This window comes from Ambystoma mexicanum, chromosome 5q, assembly GCF_040938575.1.
Source record: "Ambystoma mexicanum isolate Mex_15411 chromosome 5q, UKY_AmexF1_1, whole genome shotgun sequence".
Classification (NCBI taxonomy): domain Eukaryota; kingdom Metazoa; phylum Chordata; class Amphibia; order Caudata; family Ambystomatidae; genus Ambystoma; species Ambystoma mexicanum.
This window is the reverse complement of record NC_090933.1, coordinates 1,372,983,650-1,373,007,505: the sequence shown is the minus strand read 5'-3', so window position 1 is coordinate 1,373,007,505 and position 23,856 is coordinate 1,372,983,650. Positions and strand designations below refer to the sequence as shown.

Genomic DNA, 23,856 nt, shown 5'->3' with positions numbered 1-23,856 from the left:
CAGGCAGGGTCTATACAAGATCACTTACTTACAAAATCCTGTGATGGGGTGAGAGGGAAGTTTAAGGATCAGGGTATGCTGAGTAATAAAGGAGAAAAGACACCTCAGAACAGCTGAAAATCTATGACTGGCTAGCACATGGGTTCATCTTGCAGACATACGCTTAGGCTGCCCACTATCAAGCAACATGTTGTGATTCAGTCTTCCCTGGACCCCATTAGGAATGTTGCAGTGAGTGACAGAGAATGCAGGCTGAGACAATGTTATTGTACAAGTGTGTACCATGTGAGGAAATTGGGAGAAAGACTCCCTGAGAGAGGATGCTGGTGAATGTTGTCCCAATGATGTTCCCATTTTATGTACCCGACCTGATGATCGTCATGTACATGGGACTAATTAAAGAAGTTACCAGCACACTCCAAGATGTCGGAGTCATCTGGCCAGGAACCCATCTTTACAATGCGACGAGGATGTTGGCTGTGCAGGGGGACAGCACAAATAAGGGCACATTCACCATCCCCCAACCACCCATGAAGATCCTCTCTCAGGTAGGGGCTGCGCTGTTTGCCAGTAGACGCAGAGAAGACCAGCGCTGGGTGTGCTTGATGTAGGAGGCAGCGCCAGGGCCAGCAGGCAGGCAAAGGAGCTGCAAGGACACTGGTGGGGCTAAGGGCCCAGTTAGCTGAGCATCTGGGGGGGCATGGGGCCCATCAGCAGAGCATTGGAGGGGCTTGGAGCTCATTGAAGCATACTGGTGGGACCTGGGTGCTCAAATCTGACTTTACTAGGCAGTAAAAGCACTGCGGATATCTTGTTCTGGGACCGGAAAGCTGTTTCATGTACTGAGGGAAGACAGCCTCTGTTGTGAAGAGGCTGTGAGGCAGCGCTACAGGAGTAAAGCACAGCGTCTGAGGACAGGAAGTGGTTAGGCATTTCCTATAGCGTGTGCACAGTGACACCATAGCTCTCAACCTTTTTCGATGCAAAGGCGGGTGAAATCACCCGATTTTGTGTTTGGCGGGTGAGAGGCCCATTGAAATGAATGGGCGTGCACGAGGCTTGGCGGGTGACTCACCTGTTTACAAGGCGGGTGACACCCGCCAAAAGCGGGTGAGTTGAGAGCTATGGTGACACTCAGAGCTTTTGTCCAGAAGAGGTGTGAGGCACTTGGTAATGGTGCGACAGGCGTGGAAGTGCTCACCTGTTCCTTGTAGAAGGCGGGGTAAGAGTCCACTGGAGCACAAAGTTTGTTGGTGCTGGGTGCTCCGTTTCCCTTTGTGTTGATTTTGCACTGGTGACTTAACAGGGAACGTAGGGAGTATTGGAGATGCATCAGAACGCTTTTAGTGTAAGGCTTTCGAGGGAGGCATTTCCTGAGATGGAAGTTTAAAGAAATGAGCATTCATTGTTGCGTGACTTAATCACATTGCGCGCATGTCCCGGCGAGCACTGGGAAACCATAATTAGCTGCAAATAGTGACGCAGCACAAGGTGAAGGGGTTCTGTGTGTTGGTGATTGTGCTGCAGAGGGAGAAGAGGCAGGACATGGAGGACAGTAATGAGATAGCGGCAACAAATGAGGCGGCTAATGGTGCCGTCGAGAACTTGGCGCAGGATAAGGCGAGCTGTTATGGAGGCACAGATAGCGACTTGACTGAATGGAAGGTTAAAGACCCTTGAAGAGAGCAGATCTGGATAAAAGCAATTCTGCAAGTGAGCTGTTAATAAAAAGGGCTAAATACAACAAAGAGGATCCCTACGGGTACAAGATGGATAATGTTTGACTGTTGCCTGCAAGGTACAATGTGGGGATGTGCGCTATCTGCAATGGCTCAATCCTGGAGGTGGAGGGGGAAATGGAAGAAATTCAATTGAATCATAGTTTCTGTGCAAAACGTGATGGTATCTTAAAGTGCCTAGAAACAATCATCTTTTGATTTTGCAGGAGTTCGATCCTGACTCGTTGAAGTTTTTCAAAGAGATTACAATGAAACAGATTGAGGCATAGTGGCATTGTAATATTAGAGATATATTGAGAAATTTAGTTTCAGGAAATAGTTGTGAGGCCTGTTTTGTATTGCGACATTGTTGAAGTGTGTGATTGATTTGGTGTGCTCTGAATGGAAATGTCTGATGTCGTGGCCCCTATTGGAGAATGCATAGTAGTGATTTAAGTACAATGGAAATTTAGTGTTAACAGTTTTGTTTCCCACAGATGGATTTTGGAAATGAATAGCTAGTGTGGACTGGTTACGATAAGTATGAGTTTCAAAAGTGTGATTTGGTGAAATAGACTACATTCATTTTTTGCTTTTACAGGTGGGACTTTTATGAGCTAGACTATTTAGAGGTTTAAATGTAGAATTCACAGTTGGTAGAAATGCACAGTTTATTGCATTTGTGACATGTAGAAATGCTAGTGATGATGAATGTTGTGATAGTGTCTAGTTATATGATGCAGCGAGTGTGTAATGCGGGGCTCCTTTAAGATGGCTGTTGTGTGGAAGGTGGTCATAGGCACATGGTGGGGTAGAGGCACTGAGCACTTGGGGTGACTTTGTGATGGTGTTGGCTACGCGTGCGTTCGGAACACCCAGCCTGCTTGAAAGGAACTATGTGGAATGCACAGCCAGCGAGTTGTGCGCAATGGAGCGGGTTGGAGGGAGTCAAGTGTTGGCTGTTGATGATGTGTGCGGCGAGTTGAGTAGATGTATAGAAGAGGGGCTGGTATGCCTGATGTTGAAAAGTTTGAAATTGTATTTTCTTATGTTGTTGGTGTCACTCCTTTACTATGTAGGAAATGGGAGAGTCATTGCATGGAGAAGTGTTTGTCCCACAAGGTGAGGACGGTCACAGGGTTGTGTGGGTGTGTAGTGATCTAGTATAGGAGTTGAGAGAGGAACGCATTTTTGGATGGTGTGTTTGTGTGTATATGTGTTTTGCTAGTGGCTGTGGTTTTGTTATTAAAGGGGGAGGGGGGATATTCAGTCTTCCCTGGACCCTGTTTGAAATGTTGGAGTGAGTGACAGAGAATGCAGACTGAGAGAATGTTATTGTACGAGTGTGTTGCATATGAGGCATTTGGAGAATGAGACCACGTGAGAGAGGGTGCTGGTGAACGATGTCCCCATTGTACGTGTACCTGATGATTTTATTGTAATGTATATGGGTCTTACTAAAGAAGTTACCAGTACACTTCAAAAGGTCAGTCATCGTTGTACTGGAACTCATCTTTACAAAACACTGAACAAAATCATCTTACAATTCAGGCCACAGAAAACTGCTGAACCGGATAAACGCACTGAACAGGAGTCCCCACGCATAGCGCTATTATACAGTGAGGCGCTTGGAAAGTCAAGCGAGCATGCTGCACCCGGGGAAACGCCCGAGGCACGATGCACAACCACAGAGGTGCTTGCAACGTACGCTCTTGTTTAAAGGCGTAGTTCATTGTCTTGCTTAACAATATTGCCCATAATTAAAAATGTATGTGAATATTTGGTTTTTAAAGTTACTATTAAAAGAAGATTTCAAATGAACTGAAAGCTGCATTTGAAGCGTGTGTTTAATGATGGGGAATATCTGTAGGGAGTGCTCTCTGCGAGGGAGTGAGTGAGGGAGTGCCGCTCCAGGAGGAGCTGCTGCCCCACAGGGAGGGGAGCAGCCGGCTCTGGGCGCTCTCTCTGCTCATTAGAGAGCGTGTGGTCCCGGCGGGCGAGTGCGCTGCGTACACGCACCGTGGCTACCGCGGGGCCTCTGTGGAAGCTGCGCCTGAGCGAGCCCAGCTCCCGCGGCCGGGGGACAGCCAGTGTGCCGCCGCCCTCAGTCCCGCTCTCTCTCGCCCGGGCGAGGACGGTGACTCTTCCGCTCAGTGTTGCCAGGTCGGAAGGAAAAAATAAGCTGAATGCCCTTCAAAAACAAGCCCAAAACAAGCTGACTCACATCCAAATAAGCGGAAAAAACAAGCGTGCACCTAAAAAGTTGTGGAAAGGTCTCAAAAGTAAGAAACATAACACAACAAGAAAAACATACATAGACAGAACACTGACATAGTGTGTTAGAACAACAATATTTTATTGCATGGCGACTAGAAGTCCCAGATTGCAAAATAATACAGCCCTGAAATATTTGTATTTATTGTTTTATATAGCGCCTTAATCCAAGGCGCTATATAATATTGTAACATGGCCAATTGTTGGGGGCTGTCCCGGTCCACCGGGCAGCCCCGCACTCGGGTCGGGTGGCACCCGACACCACAGGGTGAAGTGCGGCGATCACGCCGCTGGATGTAGGGTGGGGGTTCATCCCACCCGCTCCGGGACACCGGAGCTCCCCAAATGGCCGGCTGGCAACCGGATCACCGCGGCCCCGGCTCTGGGGGCACCCAGGCCGGGGTCGCATCCCCAACCCGCCTCACATGGCTGGGGGACCCACAGGGACGGCGTTGCCCGGCAGGGGCACCGTCCGGACGGCGTTGCCCGGCAGGGGCACCGTCCTCAAGCTGGGCCCCGACTTTGGGCCCAGCACACGTGGCGAGGCACCCCCCCCGGCACCAACACAACACACCACGCGGAGTCAGGTTCACTCGTGACTGCCGAGCCGGAAGCGGCTCGGACCTTTTATTAGGTTGGTCACATGGGTAACCATGTGACCACACAACTCCGTGGAATGTACCATGGCCCCTCACAGGGGTGCCATGCAACACTCCTCCTTTTTCATAACCAAATACAAAACTCCAAAATCCCACCATAACTACCACTACTACTACTGGAGCCACTCTACTACTTTACACACCCTTTATTAACCTGGGTGAGTGGCTCTCATGTCCCTGAACGGCACCAGTGAGGGCTACTGGCACCACATAAAGCACTCGGAGTCTACAGGTGCGCACCACACAACATTGCCCACTAACTGGACCATTTTAAGCAAGTCCATGTCTGCCGGCTCACAGTCTTCCGGGGAATGTCACTCATGATGTCCATCTTCCTTATGGAGTCGCCGGAAACCAGCTTGCACCCTCACCAGAGTTCATTTAGGACAGTTACAACACGATCACCCAAAACACCGGCAAAGCCGCACCTGGGGAGGCCCAGGGGCCACATCGGCTATGTCCACTTGTATGGGGGCAAACCTCATGGCGGGATGGCAGAACCCGCTTCCTTCTTCGTGTTCCTCTTTGTTTGCCGTTGGGGGTGGGCAGCTCATCTCGTTGTTGCATCCGCACCCGCCACCACCCCTCTTGAGAGAGAGGCAAACCACTTGTTGGGCGGTACCCGCCCCTCTCCTGGACCGGGGCCACCTCAGCTGTGCGGCGGCCCCCCACACCTCTTTTCCTTGCTCCTCGGAGCGGGCACACACACCCTCGCGGGCTGTCCCCCTTCAGATGGGAGTGGGGACAGCGGAGGGGCAGCTGACTTCCCCACTGCGGCGGATGCCGCTCCATTGCCTGTCGGGGCAGGGCAGGCAGCTCCTCTGCCCGCTCCTCAGAGCGAGCACTCCCTTGTCCTTGCGAGCCCAGCTGGTGCTGGGCCCGCATCCTTTGTTCCCTTTTTGCAGGCCCCGTTGGAATCGGGCCTGCATCTCCTTTACTCCCCATTTTCTTTCGGGCCGCGCGCGGCCCCTCTCCCTCCTTTCTGACGCCGGGGAGAGGTCCACGATGGGGGAGGGGCGCAGCCACCCACGCGGCCGATGCCGCGGGCTTCTTCCGTCTCCCTCGGGGGACGGGCGGGCCGCTCGCCCACCATGTTTTCCTTGCGGGCCCAGCTGGTGTTGGGCCCGCCTCCTCCTCTTTTCCCGCGGCGATGTCAGCCGCACCAGCGCTCCTTGGGGAGGGGAACCGGCATCCTCCCTCCTGCGGCGATGTTAGCCGCTCCTCGTTGCGGCCGACGCCGGGGCACCCTCCCTCCTGACGGGGAAAGAGGCAGCCCCCCCGTTCTACACTGCGGCGCAGGCCGCACACTTCTCCCCCCTCTCGCGGCCGACGCCGCAGAAACTTCTCTCCCCCACGGGGATAGGGGGGGGAATCGTCTCCGCTCCTCCACATCGCGGGCCCAGATGGAGATGGGCCCGCACCATATCTTCTTCGGGGCACGCGGGGCCCCTCACCTCGTCGCCATTGTTGGGGGCTGTCCCGGTCCACCGGGCAGCCCCGCACTCGGGTCGGGTGGCACCCGACACCACAGGGTGAAGTGCGGCGATCACGCCGCTGGATGTAGGGTGGGGGTTCATCCCACCCGCTCCGGGACACCGGAGCTCCCCACATGGCCGGCTGGCAACCGGATCACCGCGGCCCCGGCTCTGGGGGCACCCAGGCCGGGGTCGCATCCCCAACCCGCCTCACATGGCTGGGGGACCCACAGGGACGGCGTTGCCCGGCAGGGGCACCGTCCGGACGGCGTTGCCCGGCAGGGGCACCGTCCTCAAGCTGGGCCCCGACTTTGGGCCCAGCACACGTGGCGAGGCACCCCCCCCGGCACCAACACAACACACCACGCGGAGTCAGGTTCACTCGTGACTGCCGAGCCGGAAGCGGCTCGGACCTTTTATTAGGTTGGTCACATGGGTAACCATGTGACCACACAACTCCGTGGAATGTACCATGGCCCCTCACAGGGGTGCCATGCAACACCAATTGGAAGCTGAAAAGAAACATGGCCTTCCTGAATACATCTTTCTGAGAAAATGTTGTATATAGATTCCAATAATCCTCTAACCCAGTCTTGCAAAAAAAAGTTTTTAAAAAATAAATAAATAAAGGATGTTAGTGGATAATGCGCCAGCGCTGGGGATATCACCAGGATAATATTGCTATAGAGTGACGCTTGCTAAACTAAACCAATCCCCTTCTTTACATCTTTACATGGCAGTGTGTCTGCCTGCATGACAAAACTTTTAAAGGGCGCTTTTTTTTTGCATATGTTTAGGCATTTGGCATTGATGGGCCACCTGGTGGGCAAGTAACGATCCCATCAGTGCCAAACACTTAAGCAGATGCAAAATACAGGGCGCACCCGAGAGCAAGACACAAGTGCTGCCAGCAGCCCAGTGCAGGGCGCTCTGTGCCACGTGTAATGGGCTTAACAGCAATATAAACAAGCCCAATTACACGCGCACAGACGGTCCAACAAGCGACCTCCAAATATTATAAGCGACTTTGGGCAAAAACAAGCCCAAAGTCGCTTATAATAACATGACCTGGCAACACTGCTTCCGCTGCTGGCGACCCCCAACCCCCTTGAATCCGCGGCTGCTTCCGGTGTTACAGTAACCGTTGTCCCCCGGCCCTACTCCTGCTGCCTGTATATCAACCTCTGGTTGTCTGACAGAGCAGCTTCCGGTGTTGCAGTAATCATGGTCCCCCGGGACCACGCCGGCTTCCGGTGTTGCAGTAATCATGGTCCCCCCGGACCACGCCTGCTGCCTTGGCTTCCGGTCTTACTGCCGGCTTCCGGCGTTGCAGTGATCATGGTCCCCCGGGCCCCACGCATGCTGGCCTGGCAGAGCCGCCGCCCCTCCTAGGTGGGAGAGAAGGAGCCCTCCTCGGTGCTGTGAATGCCGCCGCTGCGGGTGAGCTCCTCGCCGCCCACTTTTACCCAACATAGGGAGGGGCCGTGCAGGAAGACCCCCTCCCCCCCTACCCCCACCAGAATGGCCACAGAGGCAGCGTAGCTCAAGCACGACCCCCAGCCCTGCTCCACGCGGGCGAGGGACTGTGCCTGCTGCACGAGTCAGTGCTTACCCGAGACCCCCCCCCCCCACCCACCCAGAAAGCCACAGAGTCAGCAAGTCATGCCTCTGCAAGCAAACGCAGAGAATCCCACCACCCCCCCGCATGCACACGCAGAGAATACCACCCCCCTGCATGCACACGCAGAGAATACCACCCCCCTGCATGCACACGCAGAGAATACCACCCCCCTGCATGCACACGCAGAGAATACCACCCCCCTGCATGCACACGCAGAGAATACCACCCCCTGCATGCACACGCAGAGAATACCACCCCCCTGCATGCACACGCAGAGAATCCCACACCCCCGCATGCACACGCAGAGAATCCCACACCCCCGCATGCACACGCAGAGAATCCCACACCCCCGCATGCACTCGCAGAGAATACCACACCCCCGCATGCACACGCAGAGAATACCACACCCCCGCATGCACACGCAGAGCCACCCCCCGCATGCACACGCAGAGAATACCACCCCCCTGCAAGCACACGCAGAGAATACACCCCCCTGCATGCACACGCAGAGAATACCACACCCCCGCATGCACACGCAGAGAATACCACCCCCCCGCATGCACACGCAGAGAATACCACACCCCCACCCCGCATGCACACGCAGAGAATACCACCCCCCTGCATGCACACGCAGAGAATACCACCCCCTGCATGCACACGCAGAGAATACCACCCCCCTGCATGCACACGCAGAGAATCCCACACACCCCGCATGCACACGCAGAGAATCCCACACCCCTGCATGCACACGCAGAGAATACCACACCCCTGCATGCACACGCAGAGAATACCACCCCCCTGCATGCACACGCAGAGAATCCCGCACCCCCCGCATGCACACGCAGAGAATCCCACACCCCCGCATGCACACGCAGAGAATCCCACACCCCCGCATGCACACGCAGAGAATACCACCCCCCCGCATGCACACGCAGAGAATACCACCCCCCTGCATGCACACGCAGAGAATACCACCCCCCTGCATGCACACGCAGAGAATACCACCCCCTGCATGCACACGCAGAGAATACCACCCCCCTGCATGCACACGCAGAGAATCCCACACCCCCGCATGCACACGCAGAGAATCCCACACCCCCGCATGCACACGCAGAGAATCCCACACCCCCGCATGCACTCGCAGAGAATACCACACCCCCGCATGCACACGCAGAGAATACCACACCCCCGCATGCACACGCAGAGCCACCCCCCGCATGCACACGCAGAGAATACCACCCCCCTGCATGCACACGCAGAGAATACACCCCCCTGCATGCACACGCAGAGAATACCACACCCCCGCATGCACACGCAGAGAATACCACCCCCCCGCATGCACACGCAGAGAATACCACACCCCCACCCCGCATGCACACGCAGAGAATACCACCCCCCTGCATGCACACGCAGAGAATACCACCCCCTGCATGCACACGCAGAGAATACCACCCCCCTGCATGCACACGCAGAGAATCCCACACACCCCGCATGCACACGCAGAGAATCCCACACCCCTGCATGCACACGCAGAGAATACCACACCCCTGCATGCACACGCAGAGAATACCACCCCCCTGCATGCACACGCAGAGAATCCCGCACCCCCCGCATGCACACGCAGAGAATCCCACACCCCCGCATGCACACGCAGAGAATCCCACACCCCCGCATGCACACGCAGAGAATACCACCCCCCCGCATGCACACGCAGAGAATACCACCCCCCGCATGCACACGCAGAGAATACCACCCCCCTGCGTGCACACGCAGAGAATACCACCCCCCTGCATGCACACGCAGAGAATACCACCCCCCTGCATGCACACGCAGAGAATACCACACCCCCGCATGCACACGCAGAGAATACCACACCCCCGCATGCACACGCAGAGAATCCCACCCCCCCCGCATGCACACGCAGAGAATACCACCCCCCCGCATGCACACGCAGAGAATACCACCCCCCCGCATGCACACGCAGAGAATACCACCACCCCCCGCATGCACACGCAGAGAATACCACCACCCCCCGCATGCACACGCAGAGAATACACCGCCCCATGCACACGCAGAGAATACCACACCCCCACATGCACACGCAGAAAATACCACCCCCCCTGCATGCATACGCAGAGAATACCACACCCCCGCATGCACACGCAGAGAATCCCACCCACCCCACCCCCCGCATGCACACGCAGAGAATACCACCCCCCCGCATGCACAGGCAGAGAATACCACCACCCCCCATGCACACGCAGAGAAAACCACCACCCCCCGCATGCACACGCAGAGAATACCACCACCCCCGCATGCACATGCAGAGAATACCACACCCCCGCATGCACATGCAGAGAATAACACCCCCCCGCATGCACACGCAGAGAATACCACACCCCCGCATGCACACGGAGAGAATACCACACCCCTGCATGCACACGCAGAGAATACCACCACCCCCCCGCATGGCCATGCAGAGAATACCACACCCCGGCATGCACACGCAGAGAATACCACCCCCCCGCATGCACACGCAGAGAATACCACCCCCCGCATGCACACGCAGAGAATACCACCCCTCCCGCATGCACACGCAGAGAATACCACCCCCCCATGCACACACAGAGAATACCACCCCCCCACCCACACAGAAAGCCACAGTCAGCAAGTCATGCCCCCGCATGCACACGCAGAGAATCCCACACCCCTGCATGCACATGCAGAGAATACCACCCCCCCCGCATGCACACGCAGAGAATACCACCCCCCCCGCATGCACACACAGAGAATCCCACACCCCGCATGCACACGCAGAGAATACCACACCCCCGCATGCACACGCAGAGAATACCACACCCCCGCATGCAAACGCAGAGAATCCCACACCCCCGCATGCACACGCAGAGAATCCCACACCCCCGCGTGCACACGCAGAGAATACACCCCCCCGTATGCACACGCAGAGAATCCCACACCCCCGCATGCACACGCAGAGAATCCCACACCCCCGCATGCACACGCAGAGAATCCCACCCCCCGCATGCACACGCAGAGAATCCCACCCCCCGCATGCACACGCAGAGAATCCCACCCCCCCGCATGCACACGCAGAGAATACCACCCCCCCGCATGCACACGCAGAGAATACCACCCCCGCATGCACACGCATAGAATACTACACCCCCGCATGCACACACATAGAATGCTAAAGCCCATCATGCAAACGCATAGAATACTACACCCCCCGCATGCACACGCATAAAATAGTGTGCTGAAGACAGTTGCCCACACCCCTGCATACAAACACATAGAATAGTGTGCTGAAGGCAGTTGCCCACACCCCCGCATGCACACACATAAAATAGTGTGCAGAAGACAGTTGCCTATACCCGCGTTCAAACACAGAATACTGTGCAGAAGACAATTGCCTACACCCCCACAAACACATGGAATACTACAACTCGCATGTAAACACATAGAATAGTGTACAGAAGTCAGTTGCCTACACCCCTGCATGCAAACACATAGAATAGTGTGCATAAGACAGTTGCCTATACCCCCACATGCAAACACACAGAATAGTGTGCAGAAGACAGTTGCCTACACCCCCGCATGCAAACCCATAGAATAGTGTACAGAAGACAGTTGCCTACACCCCCGCATGCAAACACACAGAATAGTGTGCAGAAGACAGTTGCCTACACCCAGGCATGCAAACACATACAATAGTGTGCAGAATACAGTTGCCCACACCCCTGCATGCAAGCACATACAATAGTGTGCAGAAGACACTTGCCTACTTCCCTGCATGCAAACAGAATAGTGTTCAGAAGACAGTTGCCTACATCCCAGTAGGCAAACCCATAGAATAGTGTACAGAAGACAGTTGCCTACACCCCCGCATGCAAACCCATAGAATAGTGTACAGAAGACAGTTGCCTACACCCCCGCATGCAAACCCATAGAATAGTGTACAGAAGACAGTTGCCTACACCCCCGCATGCAAACCCATAGAATAGTGTACAGAAGACAGTTGCCTACACCCCGCATGCAAACCCATAGAATAGTGTACAGAAGACAGTTGCCTACACCCCCGCATGCAAACCCATAGAATAGTGTACAGAAGACAGTTGCCTACACCCCCGCATGCAAACCCATAGAATAGTGTACAGAAGACAGTTGCCTACACCCCCGCATGCAAACCCATAGAATAGTGTACAGAAGACAGTTGCCTACACCCCCGCATGCAAACGCATATAATAGTGTACAGAAGACAGTTGCCTACACCCCCGCATGCAAACACATAGAATAGTGTGCAGAAGACAGTTGCCTACACCCCCGCAGGAAAACACATAGAATAGTGTACAGAAGACAGTTGCCTACACCCCCGCAGGAAAACACATAAAATAGTGTACAGAAGACAGTTGCCTACACCCCCGCATGCAAACACATAGAATAGTGTGTATAAGAGAGTTGCCTACACCAAGGCATGCAAACACATAGAATAGTGTACAGAAGACAGTTGCCTACACCCCTGCATGCAAACACATAGAATAGTGTGCAGAAGACAGTTGCCTACACCCCTGCATGCAAACGATTAGAATAGCGTATGGAAGCCAGTGCAGTTTGCCCACACACCTGCATGCAAACACATAGAGTAGTGTATAGAAGACAGTTGCCTACACGCCTTCATGCAAACACATAAAACAGCATTTAGCAGACAGTGCAGGTTGCCTAAACACCTGCATGTAAAAAAATAGAATAGAGTGCAGCATCCAGGCCTGCTTTTACAGGTTCAGATTTGCACAATGTACTTGAAATACTTTGTAATCATGCTCAGCAAATCATCCAATGTTTAGGTGGTCGTACTTTGAGATCGTGGTCACGTATTTAAAGGCATTTCGGCAAGAGCACTGTAATCCATGCCGAGCTAATATTTCACATACAATCTGCTGGAACCGTGGCAAAGTGTGTTATCTTGGACCACTTGTGACCAAAATTTGTCACAAATGATTAACTCCTTTACTTGAATTTTAGGGGCTAAAGCAAACCTAGTTGGCGTTTAACTAAGCAAAGTTCAATTTGAATTCTTTTAAATGCCTGCCCTCGACGTAATGGAAGAAAATGTTGCTCACACCTACAGCCCAAGCTGCTGGACGGAATTTCACCAAATTTGCGGCAGGAACTGCGGCTTGGTCCCGAAAGCGTGCTTTTGTAAATTTGGTGTAAATCTGTCCAGTAATTTGAGCCTAGAGGGTGACGTAATGTCCGCGGACATCGGACGCGCCCACTGATTGGATGGTGAAAAGCATGAAGTGCACCATATTTTGGCAAACGCCCGCCGTGTTGGATTTGCGGACTACGGCCGGTGACCGCAAACATCGCAGTAAAAACCTATTAAAGAAACACAACATTGCACTTGTCAAATGTATCAAACAATCTCTGGGGAGGTGAGGGTTGATGAGGATGGGATGGCATATGGCCATAAGAAGCAAAAAAACAGGTGTTTTTCACCCCCGAAGTCTGCGAACAGTCCGGATGTTCGGGACAGTCCTGTGATGTTTGCGAACACTTCAGAGGTTCGGGGACATCTGTGCCTATTTCTGCATTACAGAGTTAGTGGACAAATGTTTTCAGAAAGATTGTAGATCCAACCTTCAATGTTTGTGTAAAGTCTGAATGTATTTTGTCAAGTGGGGCCTAAGTCATATGACGTATGTACATACATTTTGACAAGTTTGAAAAAATAAAACATGGGCGGATTTCAAGCAAACTCGTGTTACAAACATTGGCAAGGACCTTAAAGCATGGTTTTGCAAATGTGTGCGTGTTTTATTTTTTGACCAGTGTCATAACGTAGGTACAAAAAATAGTGATATACCTTATAGCCTGTGGCCATGGGCAGTGGCCAGATTGTCCGGGTCATAATATAAGGTCATGACCCGGACAATCTGGCTACTGCCCATGATCGCGAGGGACAACAAATGGGGTTAAAGTGGCCATGCCCACCTGGCACCGGCTATGTGGTAAACTTATTCGAAAGTGGGATAGGTTTGAAAGGGAAACAAATTGCTCGTGGTAATATGATTTTTTAAATTAATGGGTAATCCCTATTTTTTTGTTAACGGGGGGTCAACTCTGAAGGAAGGGACAATCTGTGAAGAGAATTGTGTGAAAAACAGATTGACTACCCCTTTCTTTTAGTCTTATATGGAAACCAGGTGAAGGTTAAGGGCAATCTATACACATTGTTCGTTAGATTATCGCCTTGATGAGAAACATTGCACCCACACTGCAATTCATTACAAAATATCTGTCTCTTTAATGATTATATAATTTTTTTTTTTTTAAATACATTTCAAACTTGATTCTCAATCATACCATTCAGTCATCATTTGTCTCATCTAACGGGAATGCTAAAGCTAAGAGAAAATTTGGTGCATAACATTTCATCTAAATATGCATTTTAGACATGGAAAAAACATTAGATTTTCCTTATACAGTCGACCTATGTTTTGGCCCGTTATCGTATACCACTTTTGTCAACGGTGGTTACAAAGATGAATGTGGGGCCATCTTCAGGACAACAATTACTTTGTGGTGGATCAATCTTGTTCCCCGTTAGCACACAAATACATACATATATGTCTTTTATACGTGTGTCTAGAATTCCATCTTGGTGTCACTGTGGCTGGCTCGATATCTTGAATTGTTGTACTTAATCGTGCTCACAGGAGAGGCATGAATCGACGTCTCTGATGTACACACAAATTAGCAGCTGCTGTTTGTATGTTGAAAACTGGTCTTGCTTGAACTGAATTTAGCCAAACACTTTTGGAAAGTTTTTTGGACAAATGTTCCAGTTGTTGGTATGTTGAAAATTATTTTATAGAAAGAAGTGACTAGTAGCCACCAAAATTGTTCTTCGTGAGGAAGAGATTGCCATAAATCACTCTATCTGAAGACTTATTTTTGTGCCAATGCATTTCGGAATATAACAAATTCCTTCATCAGGGCAAGTCTAAAACAATAAACATATAACATTCCCATGCAATTGTGCCAACCATCCCAAGATTAATATCCATATAGAATAATTCCCATATTAGAAACAACGTAGGTATATAAATATCAGTATGAACAGTCATCATCCAAATAGTTGAAAAAATATGAAGGTAAACACGTACCCGACAATGTAATGAGCCGGATCAGAAGGCAGGTCAAAAGATATAAAATAAGAAACAAATCAGTACAAAGGCAAGTAAAGTTATCCTATAACAAAATGGAGGGAATCGGGTCCATTACCTGATGTAGGTGAGTAATGGCGAAATCTATGTTTCAGAGGTCCGGCTGCTCCACCGTGTACGGCGAGCAGGTGCTGTGAATGGTAAAGTGAATATATATAAAGGACCTATCCAAAGTGTAGCTAAACGCTAAATAGAAATAAACAGGCGTGGATTGTAACTCACCATATGTAAAGAACGAAGCGGAGAAGTTCTCTGAGCGTCTGCTCAAAGCAGACTGTCTTCGTTGCATCGGCGCGTTGCCGAGCAACCTGGTTTAATAAGACACGTGATTGAAGGCAGAATGTCCTCCTTGCATCGGTGCGCAGCCAAGCAACTCAGTTGTGTAAGACACGTGATCACGGCTCTATGAACACGAGCCGCGACCCGTGTCCGAGAACTGGTCAATAAACTCAATATGATCAAAATATCTAATTACTGGACCTCCTGGGGCAGTAATGATAAAAGTCATCGCCTAAGAATCAAAAAAGAAAAAAAGAAAAAAGTAATCTGTCATCCATGGACATAGAAAAAATACTAAGATTGAATGAACCCATTTGGATAAAAGTAATGGCTGTTATATGAGCACCTCAGATGAGGCTATACTAATTATGAACGTGCCTAAGTAGGATGGATGGAGCCTAGGGAGCAACCCTAGGGCTGTACCTTATATTAATAGTATGTGCCTTAATGCCGCTAGTGGTGTCGTCTAGACAGACGGCACCTCGGGTCCTGGGGGAACTCCAGGATGCGCAGCATGCAGGACATCTTTTAAACATGGGAAACATCTCTTATTCATATACATTCAAGTGACCCTCAACATTCAGGTCATATACGTACTGGTGTCAATCTAAACCAAATGATGCTAAATGCAATGTAAGAAAACAATAAGAGAAAACAATTAGAGAACACAGTGAAAGTTGATCTCCTCATTTAACCCATTGGGAGCCAGACTGCCAAGTTTGTCAATCCAATATGTCTCTCTGCGACTCAAACGTTGGCATAAATCCTCATGAGGGCTATTCTTGGTTAAAGCTTCCAAAATCACAAATTTTATTTGGGACACGTTATGTCCATTAGCCATCCAATGTCGTGCCACAGCTGAATTGATGTTTGCATTACGAATACAAGATCGGTGTTCACCCCACCTCAATTTGGCTGTTCGGGTTGACTGTCCCACATAAAATTTCCCACACGGGCATTTAATGCCGTAGATGATATTACTACTGTCACATGTGGCAAAAGTCTTAAGCATAATCTTCTGCCCCATCCTTGGATGGTTAATGGAGTTTCCTTTAATAACAAAATTACAGTTGACACACTGTAAACAAGGATATGTCCCAGTTCGCTGTGTCATAGGTTCCCTGACTGTAGGTTTCGTCTGCACCAATTCATCCCTTAGGTTCCTACTGCGTTGGTATGCAAAGATAGGTTTTTCACTAAAAATATCTTGAACTCGAATATCATTCTTGAAAATCTCCCAATGCTTCATAATAGTTTTCTTGATTTTGTTACTTTGCGTAGAGAACTTGGATACAAATACTGGTGACTTCAATTCTCTCTTACTTTTGGGATTCTGTTCTGATAATAGAGTCTCTCGTGATATGGCATCAACTCTGTCAGATGCCAGATCGAGTTCACCCTGCTTATATCCCCGGGCCAGAAATTTTTCTTTCATTTCCATCTGTTGCATTCTGTAGTCTTCAGGATCACTCACTATTTTCTTGACCCTAAGTAATTGGCTGTATGGTAGATTCTTCAGTAGGCTCGGCTGATGGAAGCTGAGTCGGTGCAGGAGATTATTCCGATCAGTCTCTTTCCGAAACAGTGAAGTGCTGTAGCTAGTGAGTTGCTTTCTGACTTGTACATCAAGGAATGTTATGATTTCATATGAGATCTCTCTAGTGAACTGTACCCTTTGGTCGATGCTGTTTAGATACACAAAAAATGTTTCAAAAGACTCTCTGGTTCCTTTCCAAATTCCAAAGATGTCGTCTATGTATCTCATCCAGATGCGGATGTCCTTGTTCCATTCCTGTTTATTCAATACATGGTCTGTTTCAAATTTATACATGAAACTGTTGGCATATGAGGGTGCCATGGTAGCTCCCATTGAAGTCCCTGCAGTTTGTAGAAAAAATTGGTTGCCATATTGAAAATAGGAGTTCTCAGCAATGAATTGTAATAATGCCAGTATGAATTCCTTCTGGGCCCGTATCTCTGGTGCTTTCAGTAACAGCCATTCTACAGCCTCCATTCCCAGGTCGTGGGGTATAGAGGTGTATAAACTCTTCACGTCTATAGTAAACAATAGATCTTCAGGCAAAGGTGTCAATGAGCTAAGCTTTTGCAGGAAGTGGGTGGTATCCCTTGTGTAGGTGTTGGTCTCTTGTATCAATGGCTGTAGGAAGAAATCTATATAGATCCCTAAAGGTTGGTTGATGCTCTCTATCCCTGCAACAATTGGTCTACCTGGTGGTTTGATGGCATATTTATGGATTTTTGGCAGCGTACAGAAATTAGGTATTCTAGGATGTTCTTTCAAGAGAAATTTTTGTGTATGCTCGTTGATCCAATCCAATTCAAATGCTTTATCTAGGAGGCTCTTCAAATTCTGTTTAATCGAAAGGGTGGGATCATGGTCCAAACTAGCATATGTAGTCTGGTCTTGGAGCTGTCTTCTACATTCAGCATCATAGTCACATGTATTCTGAATAACCAAGGCTCCTCCCTTATCTGCAGGACGAATGGTAATACTCTTGTCACTAAACAGGTCTCTAATCAATCTCATCTCGTGTGGTTTTAAGTTCCTGTACGGAGGATTTCTGTAGCTGATACGTTCAAGGTCCCGAGTGACTAGTCTCTGGAATATTTCTATGGATGGTACTGTAATGGGTGGAACAAACCCACTTTTGACTCTAAATTCTTGAAAGTCTGGAATCTCGGTCGGACTCTCTTGTGTCTCCAATTCGTTAAAGAAGACTTTAAGTTTAAGTTTACAAACAAACTTGTATAGTTCTATCTTCGTGTCAAACAAGGTGGTACCGTAAGTCGGTACGAAGCTGAGACCTTTCTGTAGAGTCTCTTCCTCTGCCTTGTTGAGTCGCAGGCAGAGGAAGAGACTCTACAGAGTTGTTTCTAATATGGGAATTATTCTATATTGAATATTAATCTTGGGATGGTTGGCACAATTGCATGTGAATGTTATGTTTATTGTTTTAGACTTGCCCTGATGAAGGAATTTGTTATATTCCGAAATGCATTGGCACAAAAATAAGTCTTCAGATAGAGTGATTTATGGCAATCTCTTCCTCACGAAGAACAATTTTGGTGGCTACTAGTCACTTCTTTCTATAAAATAATTTTCAACATTGAAAAATCACTATATATTTGACTTTTGTATTTTTTCAAGAATTGGATCGAAGGAACTATACATAGTGAAATTACAACTAATATAGAACCCAGTATGGGATTCCAGAGAGCGGCTGTATGATTGGGTTTTCACCTAATCTTTGTTTCTTGCTGTATTTTTTGGGTTTGGGTGTCTCCAGGCCTTTTTCAGCCAGCTCCTGCATAGAGGATCTAACTTCCTAACAATGACTTATCACACTAAAAACCTTTGATAACGCCAGAAGGACTCGATACCCCTGTGGTGCCCACCAAATTTGCTTCCTACCTATACAATTCAAGGCCAATTAAAGTGACATTGTGTTAAAAGTTAACCCTTGAAATCAAAGGGATATAGAATACTACAGCACTGAGTCAAGTGCTGTATTTAGCTTCCACATGAAAATTCTAACTCAAGAAGTAACAATGCAGATGGAGTGCTCTTAGGCAGTGAAACAAATGTCTTTAAAAATTTGAGTACAGTAGAGGAGAGTTTTCCCAGGTTGGCATAGCCCCACAGTTCTGCCCCATATAATGCTACCGGGACTGCTTTCTTTGCATATAGTCTAATGATATGATATATCTGTAAATGGATATGATGCTGTAAAAATTGCCCCTTGGCCATGACTCGCGTGAAACACCTGAATGGAACCCCCATATTTTTCTAGTATAGATAGACCGTTTTACCAGGGCAACCCAACCCTCTGATTTGTGGTACCTTACCCCAAAGTAGTCCGGTTGCTTTCCATTCACTTTCAGCATCAGGGGTATAGATTTTGAAAATCGGGGCTTGAACACCATTACTTTTGGCTCCCCGATATTTAGTTTAAAATCCAAATCTTTATATTTATTCATAAAGATGGCCAGAGATTTTTCCAGACCTTGCAGGGTTGTTGCGCATAAAACTGCGTCATCTGCGTAGAATAACATAGGGTACTTGTCCGTGGCCAATTTAGGGCACTGCTGTCATGATCCATTGATCACGCCCCTTTTGGTCCTCCTGGTCCCTGGCACGTCGGGGGTTACTCGCTATAGTACACCCAACATGGCCGTATTCACAGAACGCGGTCTATCGACCTTTACGTCCATGCAGCACGTTCCATAAATTAACCACGCCCCTGCGGCTCCGCGCGTCTCAACGCTATTGTTAGCTGAGGCTAGACGTGCGTCGCAGTTCGTGCTCCTGGAACTGAGTTGCTGCTCGAATTCCCGGACCCATTCCTTCTCCTTCCCTTCCCCTTGTACCTGTATCCATCCACGTTCCGCGCTGACCGCCCCCGTGTGCGGCCTTCCTTCCTGGTCTTCTTGGCGTTTCCTTGATCCCGGATGAAGAAGCTGAACGAATCCTGGAATCCGACGATGGCCAAGCAGGCTTATACAAGACACGAACAGCACGGAAGAAAACCCCGGCGAAGGATCCCGCAAGGCAGCAAAAACAGGTGAGAAAAAAGGAAATCTGTGACAGATTGAGACACCACCTGATTGAATTCGACACAGACATGGAAGCGGCCATCCAGGACCTTATGCGTGGCATGCAAGAGCTGACGACGAAGTGCAAAATTTAAAGGCAGAGAAGGGCGCCTTAAAGCAATTGGTGTTGTCCCGTGAATCTGCTACGAAAGAGAGTGTAATTCTGGGCGGCGTTGTTAATAAATATGATGGTTCCGCAAAGAGCCTTCATGGATTCCTGGACTCATGTTTGGTCCACTTTACTTTCAAGCCTTATTATTTTTCTACACCCAGGGCTAAGGTGGGCTTTATTATTTCGCATCTTTCTGGCAATGTCTTGACCTGGGCCACCCCACTGGTTAACTCTGGGGATTCTCTCCTGGATGATTACAATGGCTTCATACAGGCCCTTAAGACCATGTTTGACCGCCCAGAGCAGTTCTACAGTGCCCAGGAACGTCTACTCAACTTTCAACAAGGTACCCAGGATATGCTTGCGTATGTCACACGCTTCAAACAGCTGGCTAAAGAAGCGGATTGGTCCTCTGAAGCTTGTTTTACCCTATTTAGAAGAGGGCTAAACGAAGACATCAAGGATGAGCTAGCCAGAGTGGGGCGCCCAAGTTCTTATCAGGCCCTGATGGATCTTGCCCTGCAGATTGACTTTCGTATTCAGGAGAGAGAGGCAGAGAAAAAGAAAAGCAAGTTACCACTCCAGAAGAACCCCATTGGGATACCCTCGAACCCCGAAGGTATTTCCACTTCAAGTAACGAGCCTGAACCTATGCAGCTAGGGGCATTCCGTGGACCTATATCCTCCCAAGAAAGAATGCGTAGGATCCATACCGGGTTGCGTATGTATTGTACATCAGACAAACATTTAGTGAGAGAGTGCCCAATAGCCCCCCCACGGCGCTCGGGAAACGCCAGCTCCCGATCCTAAATGGAGCAAAGGTTCGGTAGAGAGATGCCTGCTCCACATCAATTCCATCCTTGAACTCTCCTGGACAAAATTCTTTGGTGATCTTACAGGCCTTCTTATCGCCATCCAAGAAGGAAACGTATCCCATCCTGGCACTGGTGGACTGTGGAGCTATGGGGATTTTCATAGACCAAGAATGGGTTCTTAAACACGATATTCCTTACGAATCCCGGACTATCATGCAACCTGTAGAAGCAATTGATGGAAGACCCCTTTCTTCAGGACCCATAACCCTTCAGACCAAGGACGTCGAACTTGCCATAAACCACCATCGAGAAAGGATAAAATTTGACATCATCAATTCGGCCCATTACCCAATGGTTTTGGGAATGCCCTGGCTTCAAAAACACAATCCGTACATCAATTGGGCAGCAGGTTCCTTGTTCCTGGGCTCAGAATTTTGTATGTCCCACTGCTTGTCAGACCTTGCTCCGACACCATCAGAAGGACCTCCTACGAATCACCAAGGTACAATCTCTGTCTCGAACATTATCCGGGTTCCGGAGATATACCAGGAATATTCTTATGTTTTCTCTTCTGCCATTGTCCAGGCGTTACCTCCCCATAGACCAGAAGACTGTGCTACAGAAACTGACCCTTCCGCTGTGATTCCCCTTTGAAGGATGTTCATCTTATCCGAACCAGAAAAGAAAGCCCTTCGAGAATACCTGGATACTAATCTTGCAAATGGCACCATACAACCCTCTAAATCCCCAGCAGGGGCCTCACTGTTTTTTGTTCCCAAGAAAGTCAACAAGGAACTCAGACCGTGTCTGGACTATCTAGGTCTAAATCAATGCACGCTTAAGGATCGCTATCCGTTACCCTTGATCTCGGACATTCTGGAGACAGTAAGGGGCGCAGTTGTTTTCACCAAGTTGGATCTCAGGGATGCCTACCATCTGATTCGTATTAGGGCAGGAGACAAGTGGAAAACAGCCTTTAGAACAACCTTCGGTCATTATGAATACTTGGTCATGCCCTTTGGACTTGCTAATGCCCCGACGGTTTTCCAACGCTTCATGGATAGGGTGTTCTCAGACATGCTATTTCTGTTCGTGATTGTCTATCTGGACGATATTCTAATATTCTCGAAGGACATTTCCAAGCATGAAGAACATGTAAAGGCAGTGTTACGACTACGCGAAAACAAGCTCCTGGCAAAGCCCGAGAAATGCATCTTCCATGCTTCTACTATACACTACCTAGGATTTGTCCTTAGTCCAGAAGGCATCGGAATGGATCAATCCAAGGTTAAGGCTATATTTATCCTGGCCAAGTCCCACCTCTGTGAAACAAATCCACACCTTCCTGGGCTTGGCTAATTTCTACAGGAAATTCATACCTTCCTTTTCCGAGATAGTCCAACTAATCATTGCCCTGTTAAAGAAAGACGTTCCCTTCCTATGGACCACAGCTCAAGAGGAAGCCTTCCAATGGTTGAAGACTGAGTTTACACCAGCCCCCACCCTGGCTCAACCTGATGTCAACTGACCATTCATAGTGGAGACAGATGCCTCCAGCTACGCTATTGGAGCCGTTCTCAAACAGCTATTCGGGGACAGGATGGAGCACCTCATCGCTTACCTTTCACAGACATTAACTCCCAGTGAAACCCATTACTCAGTCTTGGAAAAGGAACTGCTAGCCATCCGTCAAGCCTTCACCGAGTGGCGTCATCTACTCCTCGGATCGAAACATCCTGTCCAGGTCCCCACTGACTATCGAAACCTACAAGTACTGCAGGCCTTTGAATGTAGGAATGGCCATCAAGCTCGGTGGGCCTTCTTCTTTGTCCAATACCAGTTCCAGATTCACCACGTTCCTGGAGCACAAAATCTAATAGCTGGCGCCCTCTCTCGACATCCAGACTACGAACCTCCGGGAGGCATATCCCAAGATGTTTCCTCATACAATATTTGTAGCTCAAGCAAACAATCTCCTGGAAGACATTTGCATGCAAACTCAGACTTCGGAACTCTGTAAGGGTCTTTCGAAAAGGAATCAATGGGATCTGAGCACCAAGGACGGATACTTGTTTAAAAATAACAACCTGGTCATCCCCACACAGAAACTACAACAAAAGATAATAAACCTCTGCCATGATACCCTTCACTCTGGTCATCGTGGCATTTCCAACACCCTCCGTCTAATACAAAGACAATTCTGGTGGCCCAGAATGAAGGCTCACGTTCAACTGTACGTTCAATCTTGTTCCATCTGTAATCAAAACAAACATGACAACCAGAAACCAGCAGGACTCTTATTACAGCCTACACCACCAACAAGACCTTGGGAAGTCATTGCTACAGACTTTATTGTAGAATTACCGCCATCCAGAGGGTACACCACTATCATGGTCCCCATTGACTTGTTTACTCATATGGCTCATTTTAGACCTCTGTATAAGTTACCATCCTCGTCAGAACTTGCTGGAATCTTCCTGGAACACATCCTCCGACTGCATGGACTTCCTTCCAAGATTATATCGGACAGAGGACCACAGTATATCTCTCAATTTTGGAAACACCTCTGCAGGATACTAGGAATCCAACAAGCCCTCTCCTCAGGATATCATCCCCAAACCAATGGATTCACAGAACGAGTGAATCAAACCCTTGAACAATACCTTCGTTGTTTCTCTACTAAGGTCCATGACGATTGGTCGCTTCTAATACCAGTGACAGAATTCGCCTACAACAATTCGGACCATTCGGCTGTTAAAACCAGCCCCTTTTTTTGCAGCCATGGATTCCACTCTGCGGTATTACCTTCAGTCCTTCCGCACCCTACACCAGTTGCAACAGTCGACTCCTGGATTGAAACACTCATCAATGTACAGAGAGAAGCCAAGAAACATCTAGAAAGGGCACAGATCCAAACTAAGCACTATGCAGATTCGAGGAGAAGACCAGGACCTTCTTACACCATTGGGGATAAAGTATGGCTATCTTCGAAGCTACTGCCCCGACATCTCAGACCGAATAAGTTGGCTCCTCGATATTATG

The 23,856-nt window shown here is 49.3% G+C and overlaps 1 protein-coding gene across 1 annotated transcript in view; it reads left to right on the top strand.

Moving 5' to 3' along the window:
• Positions 1-7,409: 7,409 nt before the first annotated feature.
• LOC138498167 (zinc finger protein 84-like) overlaps positions 7,410-23,856 on the top strand; it is a 408,351-nt gene continuing 391,904 nt past the window's right edge. The window contains exon 1 of the mRNA XM_069622046.1: positions 7,410-7,566. The gene's annotated coding sequence lies outside the window, so the exon portion shown is untranslated. The remainder of the gene's footprint in view (positions 7,567-23,856) is intronic.